The 27695-nt window shown below is 46.4% G+C and overlaps 1 protein-coding gene and 1 pseudogene across 2 annotated transcripts in view; one reads left to right on the top strand and one right to left on the bottom strand.

Annotated features, from left to right (window-relative positions):
• GRIN2B (glutamate ionotropic receptor NMDA type subunit 2B) overlaps positions 1-27695 on the bottom strand; it is a 500904-nt gene that overhangs the window by 469297 nt on the left and 3912 nt on the right. The gene's annotated exons all lie outside the window — the stretch shown is intronic.
• Positions 17722-27695, top strand: part of LOC109558563 (calcium load-activated calcium channel-like) — a 119927-nt pseudogene continuing 109953 nt past the window's right edge.

Here is a 27695-nt window from a genome sequence, read left to right as displayed (position 1 = left end):
CTTTTCCTCCAGGTGCATATAAAGGCACCCTAGTTTAATTGTGAGTCATAAACATTGCATTCTTTTTTTTTTTTTTACAAACTGAAGGTTTGTGCCAACCCTGCATTGTCAGATGATGATTCCCCCTTTTTTTTTTAGCAATAAATTATTCTATAATTAAGGTTTCTACATTGTTTTTCTTTTTTTTTTAGATACAACACTCTTGCACACTTAATAGACTACAGTATAGTGTAACTATAATTTTATATGCACTGGGTAACCAAAAACATCACATGACTTGACCGCAATACTCACTTGATTGACAGGGGAGCCTGGCGGGCTACAGTCCCTGAGGTAGCAAAGAGGGGATCACAGCTTAGTAACCGAGCACACGCACACTGGATGGCAATGGTCTGGGGCTAAACTTTCAGAATCACTGAAGTCTACTTGTAAAATGATTCCTCCACCAACTCACCCATCCCCTCATCATCTTCCCATCTCAAGAGATCAACAAAATTGATCATAGATTTAACATAACATCTTTAAGATATGTGAAGGAAGGAAACGGAATACTTCAGTAAACTACAATTTGATCATAAATTTTAAATCACAATGTTCTATTCGACTGAATATTATTTGAGATAAATGAGTTAGATCTTTACTCCTGGCATTCTTTGGTAGTAGAGAGGTTTTCATGTTCAAGCTACTTCTTCTAACAGGATTTGACCTGTTGATCAATCTAAATACCAGTCAGAAACATAGTTTAGGAAAACACACATCCAAAACCGACACCCTGAAATAATATTAAAGATGTTAACCCAATGGGTTAACCCAATCAAAAAATGGACAGATTCGACATTTCTCCAAAGAAGACATACAGATGGTCAAAAAGGACATGAAAAGATGCCCAACATCACTAATTATGAAAAATGCAAATCAAAACTATAATAAGATATATCTCACACCAGTCAGAATGGCCATCATCAAAATGTCTATAAACAATAAATGCTGGAGAGAGTGTGGAGAAAAGGGAACCTTCCTACACTGTTGCTAGGAATAAAAATTGGTACAACCACTATGGAGAACAGTATGGAGGTTCCTTAAAAAACTAAGAATAGAACTACCATATGATCCAGCAATCCCACTCCTGGGCACCCATCAGAGAGAAAAGCATAATCTGAAAGAATACATCCACCCAGTTTATTGCAGTGCTACTAACAATAGCCGACACATGGAAGCAACCTAAATGCCCATTGCCAAAGGAATGCCAAAGAAGATGTGGTACATACATACAATGGAATATTACTCGGCCATAAAAAAATAATGAAAGAATGCCATGTGCAGCTAAATGAGTGGACCTAGAGATTATCATACTAATTGAAGTTAAGTCAGACAAATATCAGATATCAAATATCATATAATATCACTCATATGTGGAATCTAATTTTTAAAAAAGATACAAATGAACTTACTTACAAAACAGAAAGAGACACACAGATATTGAGAACAAACTTACAGTTGCCAAAGGGGAAAGGTGGGGGTTGGGGGGTATAAATTAGGAGCTTGCGATGAACATACACACACACTACTATGTATGAGAGACATAACCAACAAGGACCTACTGTATAGCACTGTAGGGAACTCTACTCAATATTTTGTGATAACCCAGATGAGAAAAGAATCTTAAGAAGAATGAATATATGTGTATATATAACTGAATCACTTTGCTGTACACCTGGAACTATTACAATCTTGTAAATCAAGTACACTCCAATTAATTTTTTTTTAAGAGATGCTTAAAGGTTAACAATGAGAACTGAGGCCTCATCACACATTTGCAGCCAACTTAAAATTTTGCCTAAATTTGCCACCCTGGTTCTAACTGAACAGAGTACAGTTGTCCCTGGGTGCACAAGAGGGGTTCATTCCAGGACATCCCCCTCCCTGTCCCCTCTGCAGATACCAAAGTTCCGTGATACTCAAGTCCTTTGTATAAAATTACATGGTATTTGCATAAAACCTAAGCACATCCTTCTACTTTAAATCATCTCTAGATTACTCACAATACCTAATACAATGGAACTGCTATGTAAAAAGTTCAATGGAAATGCTCTGTAAGTAGTAGTCAGTGAGCAGCAAATTCAAATCCTGCCTTTTGAAGCTTACTGGGATCCACACTCCCACCCCGGGTATTTTCCATCCACAGTTGGTTGCTTCCCTGAAAGTGGAACCCTACGATATGAAGAGCCAATTGTATTCAAATCTGAAATTTTAAAGTGATGGCTTTAAAGAGCAAGAAACAAGTTCTAACTGGAGCAAAATGTATTTATTCTCCTTAGTTAAAATTATTTCTGTCTCTGAATGATTTTGAGACGAACTGGGCAGAATTCATCACAGACACAGGGGCAGCTTTCGTCCATTACCTGATTCCACGCTGGGGCCTGGACACATTATACAATACTTAGAAACAATCAGGCATAAAAGGCAGATGAAGAGCTAAAGGTAAACAGCCAGCAGCGTCAGCGAAGAAACAAAGGACAGATCCACTTAATGTGCCTACCATATGCAAAAGGCTACCCTCATAGCTCAGCTGGCAAAGACTCTGCCTGCTACATAGGAGGCCCTGGTTCGATTCCCGGGTCAGAAAGATCTGCTGGAGAAGGGATAGGCTACCCACTCCAGTATTCTTGGGCTTTCCTTGTGGCTCAGCTGGTAAAGAATCTGCCCGCAACACAGGAGACGTGGGTTCTATCCCTGGGCTGGGAAGGCTACCCACTCCAGTATTCTGGCCTGGAGAATTCCATGGATTAGTCCATGGGGTTGCAAAGAGTCGGACACGACTGCATGACTTTCACTTCACCACATGCAATGTGCCTTCCTGGATCCCATGCAGAACATGAAGATAAGCAGAGGCAGCCAGACCGTCCAGGGCCCACCGTCCAGTGGTGGTGTCAGATGTGTGTATTAATCATCTGAAAGCAGACTTGGCAGTGACGAACGCCATGTAGAGGACAGAGAGGGGTGCTTAAGACTGCGGAAGAGAGAAGGTGCTGCCTGTCTGATAGTTATGGGATGGCTTTTTAGAGGAGGTGGCCTCCAATGAGACCTTGAAGAATGGCTAGAATTCTGACAAAGCCAAGAGTGGAGGGGCACCAGAAGATGAGCTGTTGGGGCCAAGGCAAGTGTAGCAAAGGACAAAGGAGAAGGTAATGCAGTGGGCAGGAGGCTGCCTAGCCTCTGAAAGTCAAACCCTGGAGCCTGGGCCACCAGCAGGCGACAGCGAGGACTTGGGTCTACAGGTTGTAATGAGCCATGAAAGGTTTCAGAGAAGGCAGATGCTATTAGATCTGTGATTTAAAAGACAGCTTGTGGCAATCTGAGTTACTTTCTCTCCCTCCCCACCCCACCCCTACTCATTGTACAACATGTGGGATGGTAGTTCTCTGACCAGGGGCAGAATCCATGCCCCCTACATTGGGAGTGCAGCGTCTTAACTACTGGATTGCCAGGGAAGTCCCTGAGTTACATTCTTAAAAATCTACATTCCTGGGAGAAAATTCTGCAAAAATCTCTTGTCGTTTGTTGTTTAGTCGCTAAGTAGTGTCTGACTCTTTTGCGATCCCATGGGCTGCAGCCCACCAGCTCCTCTGTCCATGGGACTTCCCAGGCAAGAATACTGCAATGGGTTGCCATTTCCACTTTCATGCATTGAAGAAGGAAATGGCAACCCACTCCAGTGTTCTTGCCTGGAGAATCCCAGGGACGGGGGAGCCTGGTGGGCTGCCGTCTATGGGGTCACACAGAGTCGGACACGACTGAAGTGACTTAGCATAGCATCTCCAAGGGATCTTCCCAACCCCAGAGATCGAACCCACGTCTCCTGGGCAATAACTCTTGGTCACAGCTGCCCTGAATGCTCCCACCTTGGTTCTGCTTTAAACCCCTTAGACTGAAGCCCAGAACCTTGTTCCTCAAGTCACTGCCTCCAGCTGTCCATTCTGTGTGGACCCTGGAAGCCCTGGGTGGTGTCACAGCACCAGCAACCAGCTGTAGCATCAGGGGTGAGACCCAGACTGTCCCCTGAGAGTTCACCAGAAAGCTGCTGAATGACCAACTTCTACTTTTCTATAAACGTCCATGGCAATAAGGAGCCAAAGGATACATTTTACCTGTATAAGTAGCCTCTATGTCCCTTAAATGATACTGAAGCTCCAATACTTTGGCCACCTGATGTAAAGAAACAAAAAGACCCTCATGCTGGGAAAGACTGAGACAAAAGGAGAAGGGGGCGGCAGGGGATGAGATGGTCAGACAGCATCACGGACTCAATGGACATGAATCTGAGCAAACTCCGGGAGATAGTGAAGGACAGGGAAGCCTGATGCACTGCAGTCCATGGAGTCACACCGTCGGACACAACTTAGCGACTAAACAACAATGAATGTGCCTGAAACAGTTAATGTCAAGGTTATCTTGTTCCACAATTTCTCTGGACTCAGAGAATCAGAGCTTGGAACCCTCCCTCTGGTCCTGAAATTAAAGGCTGGGTTTTGGAGCAGAGCCCTTTTTCCCTCTCCCCTCCATTTCCACGAGTTTGTTCCATTTGTGGAGGATTAGAGCTCCCAAAGCCTCTGTCCCATAGGTTAAAAAGAACTCAGTAGTTCCCCTCGTAGGCATTAAATAATGAATCAGATTAAAATTCAAGTTGAGCAGAATATGAAAACAAGAAAGGGGAAAGACACACGCAAAGAGAAGGTCAGGTCAGGCCAGGCCATCAACCTATCGCTTTCATTAGCTCCTCTCCTGGGAGTCGGGGGTCATTTTCTGAGGCTTCCACTGGACTTGGCAGCAACACATCTGCCTCCCGGAGCCTCTGATGGGGGTCCAGACTCAGCAAACACTAGGACTGCTAAGAAATGCAAGTTGTGGGCAGGAAAGTATGTGTGTACACACACTGACACACACAAGAGAGGTGAAGAGCTGTAAAGAAAGGCTTCAACCACAGGGACTCCTGAGGTGTGTCTCCATGGACACTGGAGACAGAAGCACTTATGAGTCTGTTTGCATCTCCTCAATAACCTTCCCATGGACCACACAGTGATGGTGGGCTACACAGAGCCCCCTCCACATGGCCCAGCCTCCCTCAGCCTGGGCCCCTTGGGAAGAGGCTGAGGCCCCCCAGATGTGAGTGCTAAGCTGGCCTGGGACTGCTGGGGGCAGGGGACAGGGAGGGGACCCAGGAACTGGTGGTTCGTTCTCTGTAAACCCTCCCTACCCGGGACGGCAGGTGGCTCTCAACACTCGCCTCTCTCCTACAGATGGTCCAGGCTCTGATGACACTGCTCCCCAGCAAGCCCCCACCTTCAGTTCTTCATGGTGAACTGGGACCTCCCAAGAGGCAAAAAGGGAAGGCAGATGAGGTTAAAAACCCAGATTAGACAAATTACTGACTCTGTTGAGTATAAGGAAATAGCGACTCTAGAGCTTCGATGCCCAGTGGGGAACCACTGGCCACCTGTGACTATTTACACTTAAACTCTCCAGGCACACTTGCCATGTGTGGCCAAGAGCTACTGCATTGGACAGAAAAGATATAAGACATTTCCCTCATGGTAGAAAGTCCTACTGGACAGCACTGGTCTTAAGGTTGTCGTGAAGAGGCCTTTGGACACCCCAGATTAGGACTAAAGTGTGGGGGTGACAGCAGCACTAACTGGGAGTTAATTCAAGGCCCCACTCTCCTTCCCACAGGCTTTAATGTCATCCAGGAATCCCTCAGCAGTCCAACCTCGATGATAAGCACAACGGAATGGGATGTGTGACCCCTAACACCTTAGCTGACAAAGTAAGATGAGGCAGTGGGCCCCACGGGGAGAACCCTGAGTTTACAACAGTCTTGAGGGCCAGAGGCAAGTCCCCCAGCCCTCAGTTTCAACCCTCGGCTGCAGAATGGAATGTCTTCATCTACTTCCCAAATCACATTAACATTGCTTCATGACATACAGGAAAGTTAGCAGAGAAAGTTCTGAAAGCTCTCAATCCCAAAAGGGTTTTTTTCCCCCCTTCACTCCTTGCTATTTCCATTTCCTTTCATGAGAACTATGTGAGAAGATGGATGTTCGCTGCACCTATTGTGGTAATTACTTCATAATATATACAAATCAAACCATCATCCACCTAAAATGGATACAATGATGGATGTCAATTATCTCTCAACAAAATGGGGGAAAAAATTGCTGCTAGGTGCAAAATGCTAAACAAGAGCTAGGTGTTACCCTCAGAAGCTAAAACACCTGGCGTGCACAGTGTTTTAGGGTTCCAACTTCTCTTTATCCCCATGAAGCATCTCTGTTACAAGTGCCCGGGTCGAGGCACTAGTATGTTTTTTCTCACAACCACATCCTTGCTCTTGATAGCTGATTCTTTAGCAGAGCTGTTTTGTTGGCTGTGTTTGGCAAAACCAAATTTCCCCCCTCCATCCTCCTCCTCCTCTTCCTCCCAACACCAATGTAACCAGAAAGAGAAGAGAAGGTTATTTTAAAGTCACCCATAAAACACAATCTTGGAGTTCCTCCTGGAGTCCCCTTAAAAGGAGGGGGGCGGAGAAGACAGTTTCAGAGACACCATTTATTGAAGTCCTACAATACGCAGTGTACTTTATTTGAGCCATGGGAATTAGCTTTAAAAAATAGAGGTACGACCAAAAAAAGGTGGAGGGAATGAAACACGCACATACAGAAAGGCTTTCAAAATGCTTAGGGATTCCTTATACACCTCAGCAGGTGTAAACTAGCGTAGACCAAATCTAGTAAGTACTTAAGACCAAAAGAGAGTCGGAGTAAGAGGACCGGGAGAATACGGTGGGCTATTCAGGAAGCTTCCTCAGAGAGTTCAAAACTGAGCCAGACTTTGAAAGAGGTAATGGAGCTGTTTGGGCAAAAAAAGAAGAAGACCTTCCAGGGCGGGAGATTATAAGATGCCAAGTAGCAAAGACAGGATGGGGTGGCCGGGGGGGTCAGACAGGTAAGCGCCCAGAGACCTGGGGGGTGGGCAGTAACACAAAGGCTAACGGCCGCCGGGGCCGGGGCCCCAAGCAACAGGGAGGTCAAGCCTTAATGGGCTTCGTGGGGGAATTTCCTTTTGCTAATAAGTGGTAATGCAGAGCCACTGTGGACTCTTGAGCAGAGGAAAACAGTGTTTAATGAAGACAATTCCAGCAGCCGTGTGAAGGATTGGGGCGAGGAGGGGAGGAAGGCAAGGCAGCCTGAGTCCTGCACTAGCAGTAGTCATGGAAATGGAAATAAGGACCAAAGGAAACACTGGCCGAAAGTGGCGTGGGCTGGAGGCAGGAGCTCCCGGGGAGACAGCCAGTGGGAACCTGGGCCAGGACAGTGTGCGACTGGCAACGGGGGAATGTTGTGAGGGTGGCCATCTGAACAGAGAAGGGAGAGGTCTTTTTTTTCTAATGCTTTTCCTTTAATTTTCCCACTTTTGGAGGATGTGCCTGGGGAGATCTTTCTGAAAAACTTTCACACTGGAGACATCATCAGGATGCCGGAATACTGAGTGGAGTAAGTCCGACAAATACATGGATCATATGATATCGGTTACATGTGGAATCTAAAAAAATGGGTACAAGTGAACTTATCTACACAACAGAAATAGAGTCACAGATGCAGAAAATAAACATGATTACCAGGGGGAGGGGGATAAATTGAGAGATTGGGATGGATATACACAGTACTATGTATAAAATAGATAACTAATAATGACCTGGGCTTCCTGGAAGGCTCACGGGTAAAGTATCCATCTGCAATGCAGGAGACACAGGAGACGTGAGTTTGATCCCTGGGTTGGGAAGATGCCCTGGAGGAGGAAGTGGCAACCCATTCCAGTATTCTTGCCTGGGAAATTCGGACAGACAGAGAAGCCTGGTGGGGTACAGTCTATGGGGTCGCAAAGAGTCAGACATGACTGAGCACAGCACACACAATAACGAAGTATTGTATAGCACAGAAAACTCTACTGAACACTCTCTATGACCTATATGGGAAAAGAATCTTGAAAAGAGTGGACATATGTATATGTCTGGCTGATTCACTTTGCTGTTCAGCAGAAACTAACACAATACTCTAAAGCAGCTATACTCCAATAAAAAAAAAAATAATGTTTTTTTCTTTAACATCTTCCAAAATTGGGAAGATGTTTCAGGGAAGATTTTTCTGAAAAACCACTGGAGATGCCATTAGGATGCTGGAAATGGAGATTTCAGAACCATGGGAATAAGTACATCACTGAAACCAGGTGATAAACTGAGTCTTCCGAAGACCTGAGGCTTGAGGAATAAAACAGAAGCAGACACTAGATTACACCTTGAGAAGGCGGTGGCAGGGTCTGGGCCAAGATGCAGGGCAGAGTTTCTACTGACATTGTGACTGGACTGTTGTTTCCAGGGGCTGTCCCACACCTTACAGGACACTGAAGACTCCTGAGAGTCCCTTGGATGGCAAGGAGATCAAACCAGTCAATCCTAAAGGAAATGAGTCCTCAATATTCATTGCAAGGACTGATGCTGAAGCTGAAGCTCCAATACTTTGGCCACCTCATATGAAGAACTGACTCATTGGAAAAGACTCTGTTGCTGGAAAAGATTGAAGGCAGGAGAATAAGGGGATGACAGAGGATGACATGGTTGGACGGCATCACCGACTCGACGGACATGAGTTTGAGCAGGCTCCTGGAGTTGGCGATGGACAGGGAAGCCTGGCATGCTGTAGTTCATGGGGTGGCAAAGAGACATGACCGAGTGACTGAACTGAACTGAGCAGCATCTGGGGCCTCCACTCACTAGGTGACAGTAGCCCTCCTCTCCCCAGCTGTGAAATTCAAAACTAGCTCCAAATGTGGCCAAGTGCCTCCCAAGAGGCCACATGGTCTCCAGCTGAGAACCACAGACGTGAGGTCATAGGAACATCGAACATTTATTTGCTGGACTCTCACAATGTGCCAGGTACGGTTTTAAATACTTGAGAGATATTTAGTGATTTAAGTCCCAAACATTTTGAAACAGCTATACTATTATTACCCCGATTATATGAGTAAGGAAACGGACACTCAGAGGTCAGATGATTTTTCAAAGGTTTCACTACTAGGAACTGACAATGTTGGGCAGTTTAGGTTCAAGGTCCATGATCTGTTAACACGAGGCTTGACCAGTGTTTTTGTGGAAAGGAAGAATCATATGTGAAAGTGTTCTGAAGACAGAGCCCATCAGGGCTGGAGACAGGGAGTTGGGGAGATGCATAGGCTCCCAGAAGTGCCAGCCCTGAGGCTCTGAGAGAAAGACATGGGGACTTCAGAAAGGAGCGGGGAAAATGAATGAGTTGGAGGAAAATGAACGTTGCTTTGGAGAAATAAAGGATTTAGGGCAACCACCTAAAAAGTCACCATTGAAAGCAGCAGTGAAGAAGCCATGGGAAGACAGGATTTCATCATGTCAGGAGAGGAGCCTTGAACGTGACAGCAAAACTTCTAATGAAAAGACGAGGGGCGGGGGCGGAGCTGCGGGCGCGGGCGCTAGGGGTGTGCGCGGGGCGGGGTCGCAGCCACCCCTCCCGCCCGCGGCTCTGAGAAAAATTAAAAAAAAAAAAAGAAAAGACGATTGGGCCAGAAATAAAAAAGCTTGTCCAAGTCGTGAAAGATGGAAGGGAGGCCCCTCTGCAGTTTCCAGCAAACAAAAGACAGACATGACCATTTGCGTTGAGAAGAGGAGGATGGTGGACACGTACATCAGAGAGTGTTGACTTTTTCAGCCAAGTGTCAGGAGACCGTGGACCGTGAACAACGGTTTGGACTGAATGCCTGGGGAGGTGATGCTTTCGGGACAAGGTGAGCATGTGACTCTGGGGCTTGCAGACAAAGGCTGGTCACCCCCATCCTTCAGGGATTATGGTGTTTTGGAAGGAAGGACTCTGAGCATGACAAATGAAATGAGACTTCTGGGACTTTTGTCATCCTCTCTTAGTAGTGTGAGTGACAGAACAGAAAAAGCAGATACGACTGCAAGTTGATGGGTCAGTGGTGGAGATATTAAACCAGAGGGTGAGGAAACCTCAGTGGTCGAGCAGGGAAGGGAGAGAAGCAACAAGGGTTCCACATGGTCAGGTCAGGGGATCCAAGAGAAATGGAGGAAGCAGAGCTTGAAGGTCACAAAGAGGGCAAATTGAGGTCTTCGGGGGGAGGGGGTGAGAAAGACATGATAATTTAGGGGAAGGACATTGCTGGAGACCTGAGGTGCAAGGCAGACAAAGTGGAGGATGTGTCTCAGTTGGTAAGGGGTTGATGTGCCAAGGAAACGTGCAAGAACCCATGAATCCAACATATTTCCAAGTTCCTTTAGTGTATATTTTGAAATATAGCAGGAAAAGGAATCAAAAGTAAAAACGTTGACTATTTTAACTGAATAGCTAAATAAACACTTGTTCTATTAAAATTAGAGAAAGTTCTTTCCCTCTGGGCGATTTGAACAATCCACTTAGAATAACAAATCTAAGAACCGTTATTTCCACAGCATGTAGAGCCGTGTGCATAAAATTACAGGGTTAAGAGCATTTATTTAATCAATCCACCATGTCTTTTAGAAACACGGGTCCATTGGACAGGCAGACAAGAATGGCCAAAGAAACTGGGGACTCGATCGCTTGGAGCAGATGCTGCAAAGAGCCGTGTGGGTGATAAAGCAGCACCAGAGACAAAGGAGCAGGTGAGGGAGCAGCCAGGGCGCTGGGTCTAGGGGAGCAATTCTCCAGCCTGGCTGTCCATCAGAATCACCTGGGCAGCATTTCAAATATCCTGGTGCCCGATGAAGAAACTGGAATCGGTGCCCCAGGGAACATTCTCTAAGGCTTCTTGTATCCCGTGAAGGAATGATTTTTTCATTCATATTCTCATCTTCTCTCTGTCTTTCTGTCTCTGTGTCTTTCTCTCTCTGTCTTACACACACACACACACACACACACACACACACACACACACGCACCGGGCTGGCTCTTTCACACAGCAAGCAGCAGAGAGCACGGCTTCACTTGGCAGCAGCTCCGTGCTCCAGCTGCATCCAGGCTGGAGCCCAGCGGCACAGAGGAACCCGGCGGGAGCAGAGTGGGGCGGTCCCTGCCTCCACGCCCACCTCATCCCCACCCCTGATTCCCTGATTTGGACACCAAAGGGAGACCAGGATCCAGTGCCTTCAACACATCCACCTCTTCTCCCATGGAAACAGAAGGGTTTCACAAAGACCAATAACCCACCAGCCTGCAGGTACTCAACTCAGAGGTTCGCACGCGGCATTCATTCTGTATAAAATTAACCCTGGATTGCCTAAGCGACCGGTAGACACCGTGACCAAAACCAAGGAAAAAGTCCAAAGTGATTTCTATTTGCTGTTTGAATGCTTGACATTCTATGAATTCATAACGCTTAATTCCTTCCCAAAATGTCTGTCTGCCACCATTTAGAGGCAGGACTGAGAGAGAGATGGGCACGGAACAGGCTGCAGCCAGCACATGTCTGCCGGGCAGCAGGTTGGCCCATGGCTGTGATGCCCAAGGAAGCCCAGGAGAGGCTGGGCCAGCGGACAGGCTGGCTGACCTCCACCAAGAGGTTGCAAAAACTACCCCCGGAGTCCAGACAGAACTTCCCAGGGTTGAGGAGAGCAGCTGTCGCTCTCCGACTCTCCCCGGAAGTCTGCCAAAACTGCAGATGACTCCATCCTTATCATCATCAGCCAGGCAGGCAAGGTGGGCAGGCAGGGAAGTAGGGGTGTCCCCTCTTGGGGGACTACAGTCAGACCTCAGACTGACACTGCCCACACAAGTCCCGTCCCCAGGGTCTGGGAAGGGGAACTTCCTTACAGCCCTTTCCTTTCCGCCCCTCTCCCATTTTCTTGCCCTCCCTGTATTTTTTGTCCTCAACACACAAAGGGGAAGAGAAGCCAAAGAAACTGATTGAAGCTGATGTCCTGAATGTGCCACTTTCCTCTTTTTCCTTCTGTCACTCTCTTTTTCCTTCTGTCACTCTCTTTTTCTGTCTCTCCCTCTTTCTTTGCTGCTGCCATCATCTCTAATAACGTCGGGATCCCAGGCTCAGCTCTCTTTGGATAGTGCACACATACCCCCAACCCACCTATCTTCAGGACCAATTTAGAAACGTTCCCCACTCCCCAAGGTCATCCTAGGCCACCAGGTTTCACACACTTCCTCTGCCTTTCTCATACTCGGAAAAAAAAAAAAAAAAAAAAAAAAACCACTCCCAGCTTCTGTACTGCTTCTCCTCTGCGCACTAGAGCTGGAGTGAAGGATCGCTGAGGGATAGGCTGGGGAAGGTATTTGTGTAAGAGAATCGGAAGACGGAGAAGACCAATACAGAGCATCACTTTTCCGCTGTCCTGCCCTACTAAGAACTCCCCAGCCCTGTTCCTAGGGTGTGGATGGCAGAGGCCAGGGAGTTAAAGTTCCAGGTACTTTATATAATACTTTGCCTCATCGAACCTTCACATAACCTGCACTTCACACAAGAGGGGAAACCCAGGGCCAAAAAATCAAACGCCTAATCCAAGGTCACTCGGTGGCAAGTGGCAAATTCAGGGCCGTTGACTCCTGTGGGCTGATGATCTGGGCAGAACTAAAGGGGCTTTGGCCTTTCCCTCCAAAGGCACTATTCAAAATCTCCAAGTTTGCTTTGGTTTAAAAGCCACAGGGATTCCAGCCTAGAAATCCTAAAGATGCTGGCCCCAAGCAGCTTGGAAAAGCACTGTCTGATACCCAGTAAAAATACAAAGCTCCCACCTGGAGGAAGGGGAAGAAGGAGATCCAAAAAAGTTATTTTCACTGACTGTCCCTTCTGTTGGAAGGGGAGGGGAGTCCTCTCAGAAACCTAACGAAATCCTTACTCTGGGTCCCAAAGGAGCATTTGTCTCTGGTTAGACATTGTCCTCAGGGTCTTAGACAAAAGCCCAGGAGTCAGATGGAGTAGACTGGGAGAGGCATGAGGTGGTAGTTTCTGCCCGGAATCTACTTTGTTTGAATCACATCTACTACTTCCAAAGCACTCCAGTCCCCTCACCCACAAGCGGCCGTGCTGGCTGGCTCATGTCTGGCCAGATGGCCAAGGCTACTACATCACTTGCTTAGACCATCTTGAACTTCAATTCTGCCTGCTCCTTCAGCCATTTGTGCTCTAGTATCAGCTCCTAGCTTGTTGGCACTTGGAGAGACAGGCATAATGCCTGATTCCACAACAAAGGGAGTCTGGAGTCCAGTACTTGACCTCATAAACATTCTGTAATCAAACCCATGAGGGTGGTTGAACCTGGAAGAACACAGGAGCTGGAACCTCAAGGAAAATTCTTCACCACAGCCCACTCTGTTCCACAGACAAAGAAGTGGAGGAATACGTGCCAGGGTGTTTCCTGGACATGGGGCCTAGGGCAAGGGTTCTGAACCTGGCCTTCACGGCACCCATGCCTAACCTCTGGTGTGGAGTTGGAGGAGTTGGCTCGAAAGTGGGTTTTTCTGGGAAGAGGGTCCAGAGGACACATTTTAGAAATCACTGATCAAGTGCATGTGTGGGGAGGGAGGGGGAGGGGTGGTGGCAGATAAAGCGGGGCGCGGGGGTGGTGGCAGGACTTGCAGAGGCTGTAAGTGGAGTGTTCTCCACACCACAGCTGCAGAGCCACCTCTGGAGGAACACCCCCACCCCTTAGCCAGGAGAATAGTCCCCGAGGGGCAGGCAGAGCGCCGGCTTCACCATCCCGCCTTGTCGAGGACAGAACAGAGGCTGAGTTCAAGTGCTCCCAGGCGAGAGGCAGTCACGTTTCCACAGCATCTCCAGGGCCAGCTGCACTGCCCATCGCTCCCTTCTGAGCACCGTCTATTCACCTCGCCCCATTTTTCTGCTTAAAAGGTAGACTCTCCAGGGAAGTCAGATCTAAAACTTTCATTACTTCTTCTTAATTACATGTATCAGTTGCCTACAGTCTGCCAAGCCTGTCCTTCTCAGAAAACCACAGTTCTAATAGGGTTTGTTCCTTAAAAACCCATGTTGATGGTTGCCAAGGCCTGGTCTCTTTAAGGAGCTGGAAATGGACTGGGAGGTTCAATATTTTTCCACTGTAACATTTATGCTCCTGAGTTTGTAACTTTCAGTCATCATCTCTTTTTTAAAAAAGGTTAGAAGCTGGCCCTCAGACGTCTTTCCAATCCTCTGTGATTTTCTCAAATGGCAGCCTTTGCCCTGCAGTGACCACTTTCTTGTTAGAGGCAGCTTAGAATCTGCCTTTAAGACCTGGGGTTATTCACTATACTCTTCTTGATTAATGTATCCAAATACCCTCCAATTTTAATTTGGTTTTGTGTTCCCTAACCCACGCTAGAACCCAGGTTATGCCCACCCACACACACACATAACCCACAAACACACACATGTGATTGTATGTGAGTAACCAGTTCCCAGTGATTTTCTAAGAAAGCAAGGGTATACGTCTGGCCCTTATGGTGATGATCTTTACCCCTTTACATTTATCTAATTCTTGATATAATTGAAAGTCTTTATTTTTTTATTTCCTATAGCATCTTTTCTGAATAATTCACTTTATTGTGGAACTTTGGAAAGTAAAGAAAAATATAAAGAAGTAAAATGATAACTCCCTTCTCCTAAATTCTTCTGTCTTTTGCACAATATGTTGGCCTGACCTTTTCAGGTTTCACAACCTTCACTTTTCCTAAATAGGCTCATCCGCTCACCAGAGTCAGTTTTCCTCCTTGTTTCTTCAATCTGGCTTTCTCACCCAAGGTAACAAGCATCTCTCCTTGTCTCTATCAAAGTGGAGGCAGAGAAGAAAGAACACTGGACTTGGAACTCAGAAAAGCTGGGATGGAGCTCCATCTCTTTTTTTCTCTTCAGCTGTACCCTTTTGTATAATCACTAGAGCACTCTGCCTCAATTTCATCATCTGTAAAATGGGGATAACAGTTTCTGCCAGAATTTCTCCTACACTGGGACTATCAAAAATATGCAGGGAAGAAAACATGAGAAAGCCTAGAACAATTTGTTTTGTTTATTTGATTAGTTGCTAAGTCATGTCGCTAAGGGTCTCTTGAGAGTGCCTTGGACAGCAAAGAGATCAAACCAGTCAATCCAAAAGTAAATCAACTGTGAATATTCATGGAAGGACTGATGCTGAAGCTGAAACTCCAATACTTTGGCTACCTGATGCAAAGAGTCGACTCACTGGAAAAGACCCTGATGCTGGGAAAGATAGAGGACAGGAGGAGAAGGGGGCGGCAAAGGATGAGATGGTTGGATGGTATCATCGACTCAAAGGATATGAATGAGTTTGAGCAAACTCTGGGAGGTAGTGAAGGACAGGGAAGTCTGGTGTGCAGCAGTCCATGGGATCCAGTGTCCAAAGTCAGACACGACTTATCGAATGAACAAGAAGTCAGGTCTAACTCTTTTGTGACCCCATGGACTGTTGCATGCCAAGCTCCTCTGTCCATGGAATTTCCCAGGCAAGAATACTGGAGTGAGTTGCCATTTCCTTCTCCAGGGGGTCTTCCTGACCAGGGGTTGAACCCAGGTCTCCTACAAGTCTCCTGTATTGCAGGTAGATTCTTTACTGCTGCACCACCTGGAAAACTATACAGCACTCCAAAAATGTAAGTGATTATTACTATTACAAACAAGTCGGTTTGTCTTGGCCTCTGTTTCCTTCTTTCATTGAAAACTTCCCTTTCTTGCTCAAATTGTTTGTTTGTTTACAGGTTTCCTTACATCTTTCTATTTTCCCCCTCCGATCAGTTCATAGTCATTCTGCCCAAAGCTCACTTTAATTTTTAAATCTTTGATTCAGTTCAGTTCAGTCCAGTTACTCAGTCGTGTCCGACTCTTTGTGACCCTGTGAATCGCAGCACGCCAGCCCTCCCTGTCCATCACCAACTCCTGGAGACTGGGGCCTATTTATGCATATGATCTGCATTTTTTTGTGTGTACTTAGATTTCATTTTTTCTCAATATTCTAGGAACATGTCAGCTCTTGACCATACTTTCTTCTCTTGCCATCTATGATCTAATAAGATATTCAAAGAGGTCAATGCCAGTCTTCATCTGGAAGGCCTTAAGCCAGAAATGACTGCCCCAAACATGGGACAACTACGCATTACATCCTCACCACCAAACTGGCTCTGGCTGGGTGGGGACCAAGGGCTGTCATAATAGTTATTACTTACTGAATGCTAACTCTGTCACAAGTACAGTTCAAAGTGAAATAAGTCACTTAATTCTCATAATGACTGAAAGGCCAGAATTATGAATACCTCATCTTGAATTTCCATCTTAAAGGAAATCAATCCTGAATATTCACTGGAAGGATTGATGCTGAAGCTGAAACTCCAATACTTTGGCCACCTGATGCAAAGAACTGACTCATTTGAAAAGACTTGAAAAGACCGTGATGCTGAGAAAGATTGAAGGTAGGAGAAGGGGACAACAGAGAATGAGATGGTTGGATGGCATCACTGACTCAATGGACATGAGTTTGAGTAGGGTCGGCGAATTGGTGATGGACAGGAAAGCCTGGTGTACTGCAGTCCATGGGGTGGCAAAGAGTTGGACACAACTGAGCGACTGAACTGAACTGAACATCTTGAAAAGTCAGTGTTAGTCTCTCAGTCTTGTCCAACTCTGTGCAACCCCATGGACTGTAGCCCGCCAGGCTCCTTTGTTCATGGGATTCTCCAGGCAAGAATACTGGAGTGGGTAGCCATTCCCTTCTTCAGGGGATCTTCACAATCCAGGGATCGAACCCAGGTCTCCTGCATTGCAGGCAGATTCTTTACCATCTGAGCCACGAGGGAAGTCCCTCGTACAGGTAAGGAATCTGGGGTTACAGAGATATGAAGATCTCTGCCCAGTAAACCAAAGGAGCTGTATGGAAGTTCTGGCTGGCTGACTCCTGAGTGCTTGTTTTCAACCACTGTTTTCTGGACCTGCCACCATGTTAGACCGTTATAAGAAACAATGGAGGGGTGTGCGGGTTAGCAGGTCCCCTTGGAAGAGATGGTGACCACAAAACCTTAAGGCACCAAAAGGTGATGACAGCAAGAAGCAGAGAAGCACAATCCACTCCATCCACAGCAAAGCTGATCACTGACGATGCTAACACATGCCCTTGCTTTTCTGGAATACGGTCCTGGGTGTGTCTTATATCTAAGGAGCATGGTCCCAACCATGTGCACTCTCCTCATTACGGAGAACCGGACACAAAATATGTCCAAGTGTCTGACCGCTCGATTCGGCCATAAAAATTTACTACAGAGCTATAGAGCATAAAGCTTAAGAGCATGAGCTCCAGCCAGACAGCTGGGTTCAAATCCCAGCTCTGCCACTTGAGCTACACAAGTTTTAACCTCTTTGTGTCCTTGGTATTCTCTTCCATAAAATGCAGGCAATAACTACACACACTTTCGGGGTTGGGGGATTGGGATTGTCAGATTCATTCATGCATGGACAGCGCTGACACAGAAGCTGTCGGTGCTCAGATCACAGCACCAGCCACTTGGTACAAGCCCACCCCATGCCAACTCTGCTAGGCTCCCCAGGGGTAGAGGGTAGAAGCGTTTTCTGCCCTTGAGAAAGCAGGATGGATGGAATGGAGACACGGTAAGAGTCATTTCAAACCAGAGGACCATGGTCAGCAAGGAGGCAGTGACTCCAGCCTGGGGGTACCAGGAGGACCTGGAGCAGAGAAGTCCTGAGCAGAATCTTGAAGACAGGACAGGAGTGAGGCAGGTGAGCGGAGGTGGGGAGGGCACCGCGACAGAGCAGGAGATGTGAGCAAAGGCGGGAGCCTGAGACTGCCTTTCACATTTTCCTTTTCCTCTGCCTGCATCGCCATCTTCATCTCTCCCCTTCTCGGATCGTGTAAAGATAAAAGATAAGCCTGGGAAAAATGGTTCTATACATAGAGCTAGAAAGATTAGTCTTGCTCTCCTTTCTGACAAGCATTTATCTAGTTTTCTAGATAAATACTGTGAAAGAGAACCGGAGAAGGAGACAGAGCCCAAATATTAAAAACCACAGGTCACAGTGCCTGTTGCTGCCCTGGGTTCCAAATGCCGGGGCCTCGCTGCCTGCGGCCCCCATCAGATGCCCCCTCTTCTCCTGCCCACGGGGAGTATGTGGTCCACGCATCGCACTGGAGGTCGTTCCAAAGCCGTGATGTTGAGCAGGGTGGAGTTATTAACAATGATACCGTGTGTATATTAAGCTCATGGTTTGAGGGGTTCTTTACATTTCCTCACTTGCTCCACAACACAATCCCTGTATCCCCTAAAGGTCTCATTTTACAAATGAGGACGTGAACTCAGAGAGGTTGGGTAACTTGCCTGAGTCCCACAGCATGCACGTGGGGCTGAGATGGGACCAGATTCCTGGCCCCTCAAGCATTCCTTCCCCAGTACCACTCTGCTTCAAATTACTGAAAAGTAGTTTTAAGATCCACACATGACAAAGCTAAGCACCAGAATGCCCTGCAACACCAAGACACAACCTCCTTTCTTAGACAGAAAAGTAAAGACACAGGAAATTGATAGAATCACCAACTCAATGGACATGAATTTGAGGAAAGTCGGGAGACAGTGAAGGACAGGGGAGCCTGGCGTGCTGCGGTCCACTGGGTCAAAAAGGGTCAGATATGACTTAGTGACTGAGCAACAACAGGGAAACTGAATCTTTGTCTTGTATTTTTACTTAAAAAAAAGTACCCTCTGAGTCACTAGTTAATGCAGATATTTGAAATGAAAAGAGTTCCTTCTTATCCTTCTTGGAATGAAGCAAATGTATCTCATGGAATAATAATAGTGAGTCCTGCTACTAGTAAAAACCCAATGATGAAGCCGGATGCTTGATCGCCATTCTCTTATTCTAAGCACTCAAAGTGGTAGTGTACACCTGGGTTTGAGAAAGACATAGGTGGGAGAAAATGGGTAATCATCAGAACGTCCAAGACTAAGTAAGTTCAAAGGGGACTGTTTCCTCTTAAAGAAAGTATCTTCAAGTTGGAGGTGCAGGATATTTACAGAAGGGTAGGAATAGGCTAAGAAGATGGTGTCCAAGCCTTAACCATCATGTGAAATAAAAGAGATGCCGATTGCCAATGCCATGACTTTCTCACCTCTTGTCCTCACTAAATTAAATTACAGTCCAGAAGTTGGCTATTTTGTAGGATGCATTTTTCTACTTGAAAACAACTTTGTCTTTTGCCAAGAGCGAAGCCCAAAGAGAAGGGATCAGAAGGAAGTCACTTCAGCTAAGTTTCAGAGTACATGTGCTTATGGGGCCCTCTACATGCGACATAAACCCTCCCCGCCTTTTACATGGAAGTGGCTCTATAGAGTGTCAAGAGCCAGAGGTTAGAATCCAAGGGTGTCGGCTGGAATCCTGGCTTGCTGACTGCTAGGTGCCCTTGTGCTCTCTAACCTTCACTCTGTCCATCTGAGAAAAAGAAAATAATGTCAGCCTGCTGGTAAGGATTGAATGAGATAACATATGTAATGCAAGCCAGAATATTACATATATAATGTAACCACAAATATCTATTGCCAATTCAAGGCCCAATTTCAACAGAAAATTGAAACTGTCCTAAGCAAAAGTGAGGCCATTCCTTTTAGATGATTATTATACTTAAACTGACAGCAATAATTCTTAGTATTTTCATTCCACCATTTCTCTCCCAAATGATCTATAACTTCTGGCCACCTAATTCCAGGACCTTCTCATTTCCTTCCCTAACCTCAAACTGAGGTTCCATAAACCGAGGTACATAAACGAAGACTGACCAATAGCTGAGATTCCCTGCTATGGTGGTAGAAAGACATTCATAAGTTTCAGAACCAACTTTGAATTTTATCTTGAAATCAAAGCCTCTCTGTAAAGAGCGACAGAATAAAAAGGAGAGGTTGAGAAGGTGAGTAACCATGTTCCTATTTATTCCAGAAAGCCCGGTGCAGTGAAAGCAACTGGGGCACATGAGATGAAAAGGCCTTCCTAGGGATTTGCCCCCAAAGTTAGCATGAGAAAGGTGAAAAGAAAATAAAAAGAGGATGTATACAGATGACTTGAGAGGGCTTATTTCTAGCTGGGAAGATCAAGCAGGACTTGGCGGAGGAGAGAGTCTTACAGATGGACCTGGAAGGATGACAGTATTTTACATGGAATTTGCAGCAAAGGGGAAAAGCACAGTAAGTGATAAGGGAGCGCTTTTGGAAGAAATGCCCTTAATAAACACAATGTAAAATGAAACTCAAAGAAGCGAGGCACTGAGAAATGGGTATGTTTTCATCACCAGTCTGTAGCAAGCACTAGAGACACTCGCATCCATACAGCTCTAGTGAAACACACCGGAAGCATCACGAGGTGCTTGGATGGCCAGGAAATGAAAACGTTAGACGTACAAATATGTCAACTGTATCCTCAATGCATGTTAATTTCTATCACATCGGTATCGACAAGCAGCATTTTTGAGCAGTGCCCATGTGCAGAGAGCATTCTGCTAAGCACCAAAGACTTAAAGTGACATAAAGCAGGAAGCAGGAGTCTCATTCTCATGGAAAAACGGCAAATTCATCAACAAGCAAAAGTGATTTCTCTTCTATACGGAGAAAAAAAAACCCACCCAGTATTTTTTTTTCCCTCAAAAAATCCAAAGGGTCAACGTTCTCCTACCTAAGAAAGACCTTCCGTTAAATCTGAGCACCTATATTTGGCCAGGGTCAGATTTCTTCTGCAGTCTCTCTTCCTCTGTGAGCTGAAGGAAAAACCAGGACACACACGTAAACAAGACCAGCACAGGACTGAAATGAGTTCCGTCTCCCCTTAAGCCCAGAAACAATCCCAGAGTTTCTAACAAGGTGATCGAGAGAAGAGCCACGAACCCCAAAGACAACAGCTCTGGCCCCACGGAACGCATGGTCTGCATGGTAACAAACCCAAAGCAAGAGGCTGCAGTATCTCCATGATTCGGATGTTCTGCTTCCAAAGGACCAACCAATAGATATTGGGAAATGCAGATCAGTGAGTCCTCTGCTCAGGGTTCTCCTAGACAATCATCGGCTCACACCTCTGCACATCACACCAAACTCCACTGTGAGTCCAAACCACACTAATCACCTTTCTCTCCAACTGCTCTGAGCAGATGTCCAAAACAGAACTATTTTTACTTTCTTATGATTTGTCCTTTTAAAGGAACACAGATCCAATAAATCTGCTTTCTCCTCTCACCTCTGTACATTTAGGTTCACATTGATTTTAAAATGGGGAAGGGAGGGAGACAAAAAGGAAGCAGGTGAGAAAACTATTAAGCCAGCCAGCTTAACAGTCAGTGATTAAAGTAACAGTCACAGAAGAACGAAGCTTACTGCCTCCCACCTTCTTCCTCCTCTTCATGCCTTTAATATTCAACTCCAGGCGCTGAGAGGGAGGGGACGGGGGCCAGTGGATCCCAACCGCACTCAGATAATTGCCCCATTCACACCCCTCACCAGTCAATCAGGGTCCGCTCAGCCAGCCCCATTTATTAATAGTTTTCCTACATTTACAGTGTTACACAGGAGTGAAATGAGGCTCTCTCTCCGAAATGAGAAATGGGGCACCCTCAATACAGACTAAGTGGAACAGGGGATGGGGCCATGCGCCCTACTTGCAGGCAGGCACACCTGTTTCAAGGGTGTCCGGGAAAGCAGTCCCCCACCATCCCTCCCCCCAACCACCCGTTCCCAGCGCAGGTCACTGGTGAGAGAGCCCAGGAACAGGGTTACTATAGCTCTCCTCTGATGCTCACACCAGTTCCACCCTTTGGGTACACTCTGTATAGTACATGCCCTCACGCTCCAACCACTTCTTCTGACCTCTGACTTAGGGACCCTCTGCTGGTTATGGGACCATTTCACAGCCTTAGGGTCTCCATTTGCACATTCAAATACTAGGGCTGTGGGATGCTAAGAGCTAACAGGTGCCTGTCAGTCATCTCGCCCAGCAGTTCTCAAATATGGCCTCACATGAGGCTCCCTGGGAAACATATTTAAATGACCACAGCCTGGCTATCACCCTGAGAGATTTTAATTGAACCGTTTGGGGTCGGCCTGGGCACGGACATCCATGACCTTGGGGTGGTGTTATTTATTTGTCTGTATTTATTTTTGCCAAAGTTCTGCAGGTGATTGTGTGACTGACCTGGGGCTAAGGAGCACTGTCTTGCTTGGTTAAGGAGCCTGTCTTGCTCTTTCAGAAATGAGGAAGTCAATGCCCAGCATCCCTGGGGGTCACATGGTCACGGGGTAAAGAACACAAGCAGAAACCAAAAGGCGTTTCTGATTGCCAGGACCACCGCCGTCCTCACCACCACGGAGGACACCCTGGGAAAACGTAACTCTGTAAAGACCCCTCACACTCCCAGGGGGAACAGGATACCCTGGGCTCCAGAAGATGGGGCTAAGGGCTCACCACTGGCTGGCTTCAGGGTCAGGCAGGCCAAGGAGACAAGTGGGGCCGGGCAGTGGAGGGGAGGCACCGAAAAGGGACTCTGTGGACCTGACTCTGCCACACGCACGTGGCTTTAGGCCACGTGGCTAACCTCAGAACTACTTTCACAGTTTCAAAATGGGGCCTGTGGAAGATAATCTCCAAGGTGCCTGTCAGCATTAATATGCTGCTGCTGCTGCTAAGTCGCTTCAGTCGTGTCCAACTCTGCGCGACACCATAGACGGCAGCCCACCAGGCTCCCCCATCCCTGGGATTCTCCAGGCAAGAACACTGGAGTGGGTTGCCATTTCCTTCTCCAATGCATGAAAGTGAAAAGGGAAAGTGAAGTCACTCAGTCGTGCCCGACTCTTAATGACCCCATGGACTGCAGCCTACCAGGTTCCTCTGTCCATGGGATTTTCCAGGCAAGAGAATTGGAGTGGGGTGCCATTGCCTTCTCCAATTAATATGCTACTTATCCTATTTCTTTCATATACACATATACACACCCACATGCATTACTGTACCTAAATGCACAGACACATTTACTGCATTTAAGAAAATCTTTGACTACTGTTTGGCAAGTAAGTCCCTGCACAAACATGCCCATATGTACACAAGTCTAGTGTGTGTGTGTATTTGGATACACACACACAAAAAAACTGCTCTCTAATCTAAAGTGACCAGACTAAGACCCCTGGGAGGTGAGAGGGTCGACCCAGAATGTCTGGGCATTCTCATGGGGTACAGAGGGCTTTGGGGAAAGGATTAAAGACATCAGCTAAGCTCCAGGTTTCTCCCAAGCCTCTCTTCTCCCCTCCCAGAACAATGCAGCTTTCATCCGGCCCTTGTTTTGAAGTCCCTTCTCTCCGAAAGAAACGAGATCCGATTTCCTAAGAAATTCTCACCAGTTGAAGCTCTGAGAGGGTCTCTATAAAGAGTCATAGGAAATTGAGGCTTGACATTTCTCTCTAAAGGAGGAGATTTGTGGTCTGAATGAGGCGGTGAGCAAAGCCACAGACGATGGCATGTGTGGAGCGCTGTGTGGCTGTTAGAAGTCGCGCGAGTTAACCAGTTGAAACCTTCAACTGTCTTGATCTAGGAAGCTCTCCACGACAGGTGACAGATACTTCCCCTTAGAAGGGTGGACCCCCAGCAGGGCCCAAAACTGCATCTCTTTTTCCTTCCAGACCTGTCACTCCCTTAGGCCTGGCCTCCTCCTGGCCCCTGGCCCCGCTACTCTAAGCACAGCCCTGTCACTATGCCTTCCCTGCCCTGCCCCTCCGGTCACCTTGAAATGAATGTCCCACCACCCAGCGGTGCCACCTGCTCATCTACACACCCTCAGGTGTACGCTCTCTTTACATGTAGGTGGCTCTTCAGGCTGAGCTTAGGTTCCTTTTGCTAATGAAACGTATACAGACCATAATATCCAGAGAAATGGTGACAGTGCGGGGAAAGGGGTAGAGAAGGATGGGGAGCAGGAAAAGGTACAAATAAAATTTAGCAGAACATTCATTTCCAATCCCTCTCCCCTTAGGCTCCAGTGCTACAGTTCACTGAAGTGCTAGCTGGAGGTGTCTTCTGAGCATGTCTACACCAGGACAGCCCCATGAGGAACACTCCTGAAACAAGAAGCCCTCTAAAGAGGCCACCAAAACATTTTGTGAATGTCCTAAGAGCAAGTAACTGAGCCCCTCTTCTTTCATCACTCCCCTTCACCATTAAAGAAAGTAGCTAGTGTCTGCCTGGCATAGCCTCTCTCTGCCTCCCTTCCTCTAGAAACACATGGGGCTCGGCTGGGCCTTCATTCCCAGTAGCTTGGCCTGGGCTAGGATCCAGCTCTCTCCCTGGCTACAAACCAACTAACAGCTGTCCCTTTCTTTATAACGGCCATCAGCAAAGTTAGCAGCAAGCCGTGGCCTGAGATGAAGATGGTGTCCTTTGCTCATTCCAGAGGCAAGCCTTATAAACAGGGCTAGGATTCATTAACCGTAGAGCTGCTAAACCAGAAAGGACTCTCTTCCCTCTTCTTTCAACAAGACCCTCACATTATCCTCTGGCCTCATCATCTGGAATCTGAAATTCCTTCCTAATCACTGAACCAGCACGATGACGTGCTGATCTTCTCCCCAAGTTAAGGGATGTGAGCAAAAGCAGGAGGCTTGCCCCGTGACACCACCTGCCTCTCCGTCTGTTCTCCATCCTCCTGAAACGACCATTCTCTCCTTCTTCTAGGAAACTGCTAATTAAAGATGTAGTTTAAATGTCACCACCTCCATGAAGCCCACCTCTTTATCCAAGGTTGCTCTCTTTTACATCTCTTACCCAAGGACACAGTGGTCTCCTTACATGTCTCCCCCATTAAATCCCCAACTACTGGAAGGCACAGCCAGAGCTAAATTTTTTTTATAACACAGTGCTTGACAAAAATTGGTTCTTAACACATGTTTGTTGAATAATTGAGGAGAGCAAAAGTCATAAAAATAAATGAAGTTAAAAGAAGAGATAGTGTGAAAGAAAAGAGACCAAGAGATAAATAAACTCAGAAGCTGGAGTACAAGAAAAGAATCGGTGATGAGAAGGACCGGAATAAGAAAACCAGAGAGGACCGAAGGCAAAGAGGCAAACGACATCTGTGGGTGGAAGAGTGAAGGAAGAAAGGACAAGGGTGAACTTAAATACAAAACCTCCTCTCTGATTTTTTTCTTTTCTATTTTTAAGAACAAAGCAGAAAGGCTGGAAGTCCCCAGAGGAACAGAAATACATGTGGAACTGCCAATGTTCACGATGATACAGAATTGGGTTCAGGAGTGATGTAGACCCACGATCCATGGTCAAGTAATTTGGGCATCACTTGGGAGATGGCCAAAAATGCAGAATCTAAGGTACCAGCCCAGACCTCCTGATTCAGAATGGACCTTCTAATAAGGTCCCCAGGTGATTGTTATTCAATAAAGTTTGAGAAGTGCTGATGGAGACATCTGAAATTCACAAATAACCTCCATATCTCACTCTGTTAAGAGAAGCGGTACACAAAGGCTTGGCAGTAAGCAGCTACCCAACTTAAACAAATCACTGAACGTCCCTGGATCTCAGTGTCTTCATCTATTACGTGAGGTCAGAGAAGATGCTTTCAAAAGTGTCGCAGAGCTCTCAAACTCTTGATCTCCTCTAACATCCTAACTGTGAACCATTCCTAAACCCACCTGAATGAATAACAAGTAGCATCTTTCACTAATTAATATTTCACTTCTTCTCTCCACTCATTCACTTACTATTTTCCCAAGTCTCTATTATGTGCCAGACACTGTGTCAAGTAAAAATGATTCCAAGGTGAATAAACCCCTCCGTGCCCTCAAGGGGCTCACAAACTTCTTAGGGAAACAGGGCATATGAACAAAACTAGGATAAAGTGGACTCATGGTCATCTGCAAGTACCAGTGATGGAGAGAAGGCAGGACTTCCCAGGGTAGGCACAGAGGATTTCAATGACAGGTTACATAGGCACGAGGTCCCTTCTCTGCCAACCTCAGCTGAAAGCAGTGGAAAGTGAAAACACAAAAATAATATGGTTGGAAGTCACTGAGGAACCAACTGCAAGGTTCTGAACACACCTCTCTGGGCTCACCAAACCCTAAGAGCTGATCCACACCACGGATCTTGTGTCATGGCTGCAGGCACCTCATTAACAGCCACAGGTATACTGTAGAAACCCACCTCCTCTGAGTTATGCCTGCCCCTTCACATTCTATCTTCTGCAACCTTCTGAAAGATAATATCAATTCAACCACTAATTTACTCTCCCTGGAGACTTCTTCTTGTGGTTGCAAAGAGGAGATGCACTTTAATAAATGTGAACAATTCATTAGACTCTTTGGATTCATATTTATTTACAGAGAGAGCGGATATTACAATCCAACTGTATGCACCATAGCAGAGACTGCAAATGTAGTTTACCGAAAGGAAGAAATTTCTAGAATTCTTAAGGAGGGTGCAGAATGGCAGTGAGGAAAAGGAGCTTATCCACTTCTGACCCCAGCAAGTTAGCCAAGATGAGCTATTTTGTCAGCCCTACTGTCCATCACTACAGAGAGAAGGCCATCATTCAGAACAATAGTTTCCCTGCCTTTAGAATGACGAGCTCCACCTGGCTCCTATAGGCTGCTATTTTGCTCTGGTTTCTTCACACACAACCGGTCCTTTCCCCTGCCTCTATTTCACAGTCTGTAAATATTAACTAAATTTTTGCTTTAGCCTGTCAGTACTAGTCGATATGTTATCTCAATTTTCAGATCCTTGAACAAGAAAATAGGGGGGAAAAAAAACTCTATATCCTGGGTTCATCATATTCATGGAGGAGATGGGAGATGGTTATACAAGGTAATGATGATGTGGCCAAGGACTGAACCCAGCTCAGTCCTGTGCAGCCACTCATCCCACCAACCAATTTTAGTCCACGTGTCCACCCCCCAGATGCCCATTGCCGCCCCCCCCCACACACAAGTCTGGGTGCGTGAATGTGAAGGTCAAGGGAGACGGTCAAGGTTCTGAAACCATATTTCTGGAGGTAAAGCAGGAATACAAAATCAAAGTACCTGCTGTTCATCCCTTCACCAGAGGAAGTCTCTCTTCTCTCTCAGCCTAACAGAAAGGCACTGGGTGTGCAAAGTAGTGACTAGAGGAATTTTTTCTCTTACTCCTCCTTTTCTGTCATTTCTCCTCCTTCCTTAGTCTCTCTGCCTCTAACCCCCCCTGATAAATTATACATATAGTGTGGCAAAGCAAGGCTCTTCAGACAGACAGGCTTCCCAGGGATGGAACCAATGGAGAGAAGGAACTAGACACTCCTGGGCACACCCTGCCCCCTCCTTGCTTCCAGTATCTATTCTAAGCTGCCACATCGTCCTGTGTTCACATCTCCATCAGGCTTTGCTACACTTGAAACATATATACAGAAGACACCATGTTGTTCTGCTTCCCTTGAAATCACCAGTCTAACATCCTTAACCATGCTTTCCTGGGAAGTCTTTATTTCCTATTAATCTTTTTCTTAATTGCATATCATGGAGGCACCTCGATTGGAATTAAATGTGCTCTTCCTCCCATAAGGAGCCACATTTCTTTCCCACGTAGCCCACACC

This window comes from Bos indicus, chromosome 5 (assembly GCF_029378745.1).
Source record: "Bos indicus isolate NIAB-ARS_2022 breed Sahiwal x Tharparkar chromosome 5, NIAB-ARS_B.indTharparkar_mat_pri_1.0, whole genome shotgun sequence".
In the NCBI taxonomy this organism is placed as follows: domain Eukaryota; kingdom Metazoa; phylum Chordata; class Mammalia; order Artiodactyla; family Bovidae; genus Bos; species Bos indicus.
The sequence above is the reverse complement of the archived record's forward strand: the minus strand, read 5'-3'. Positions and strand labels throughout refer to the sequence as shown.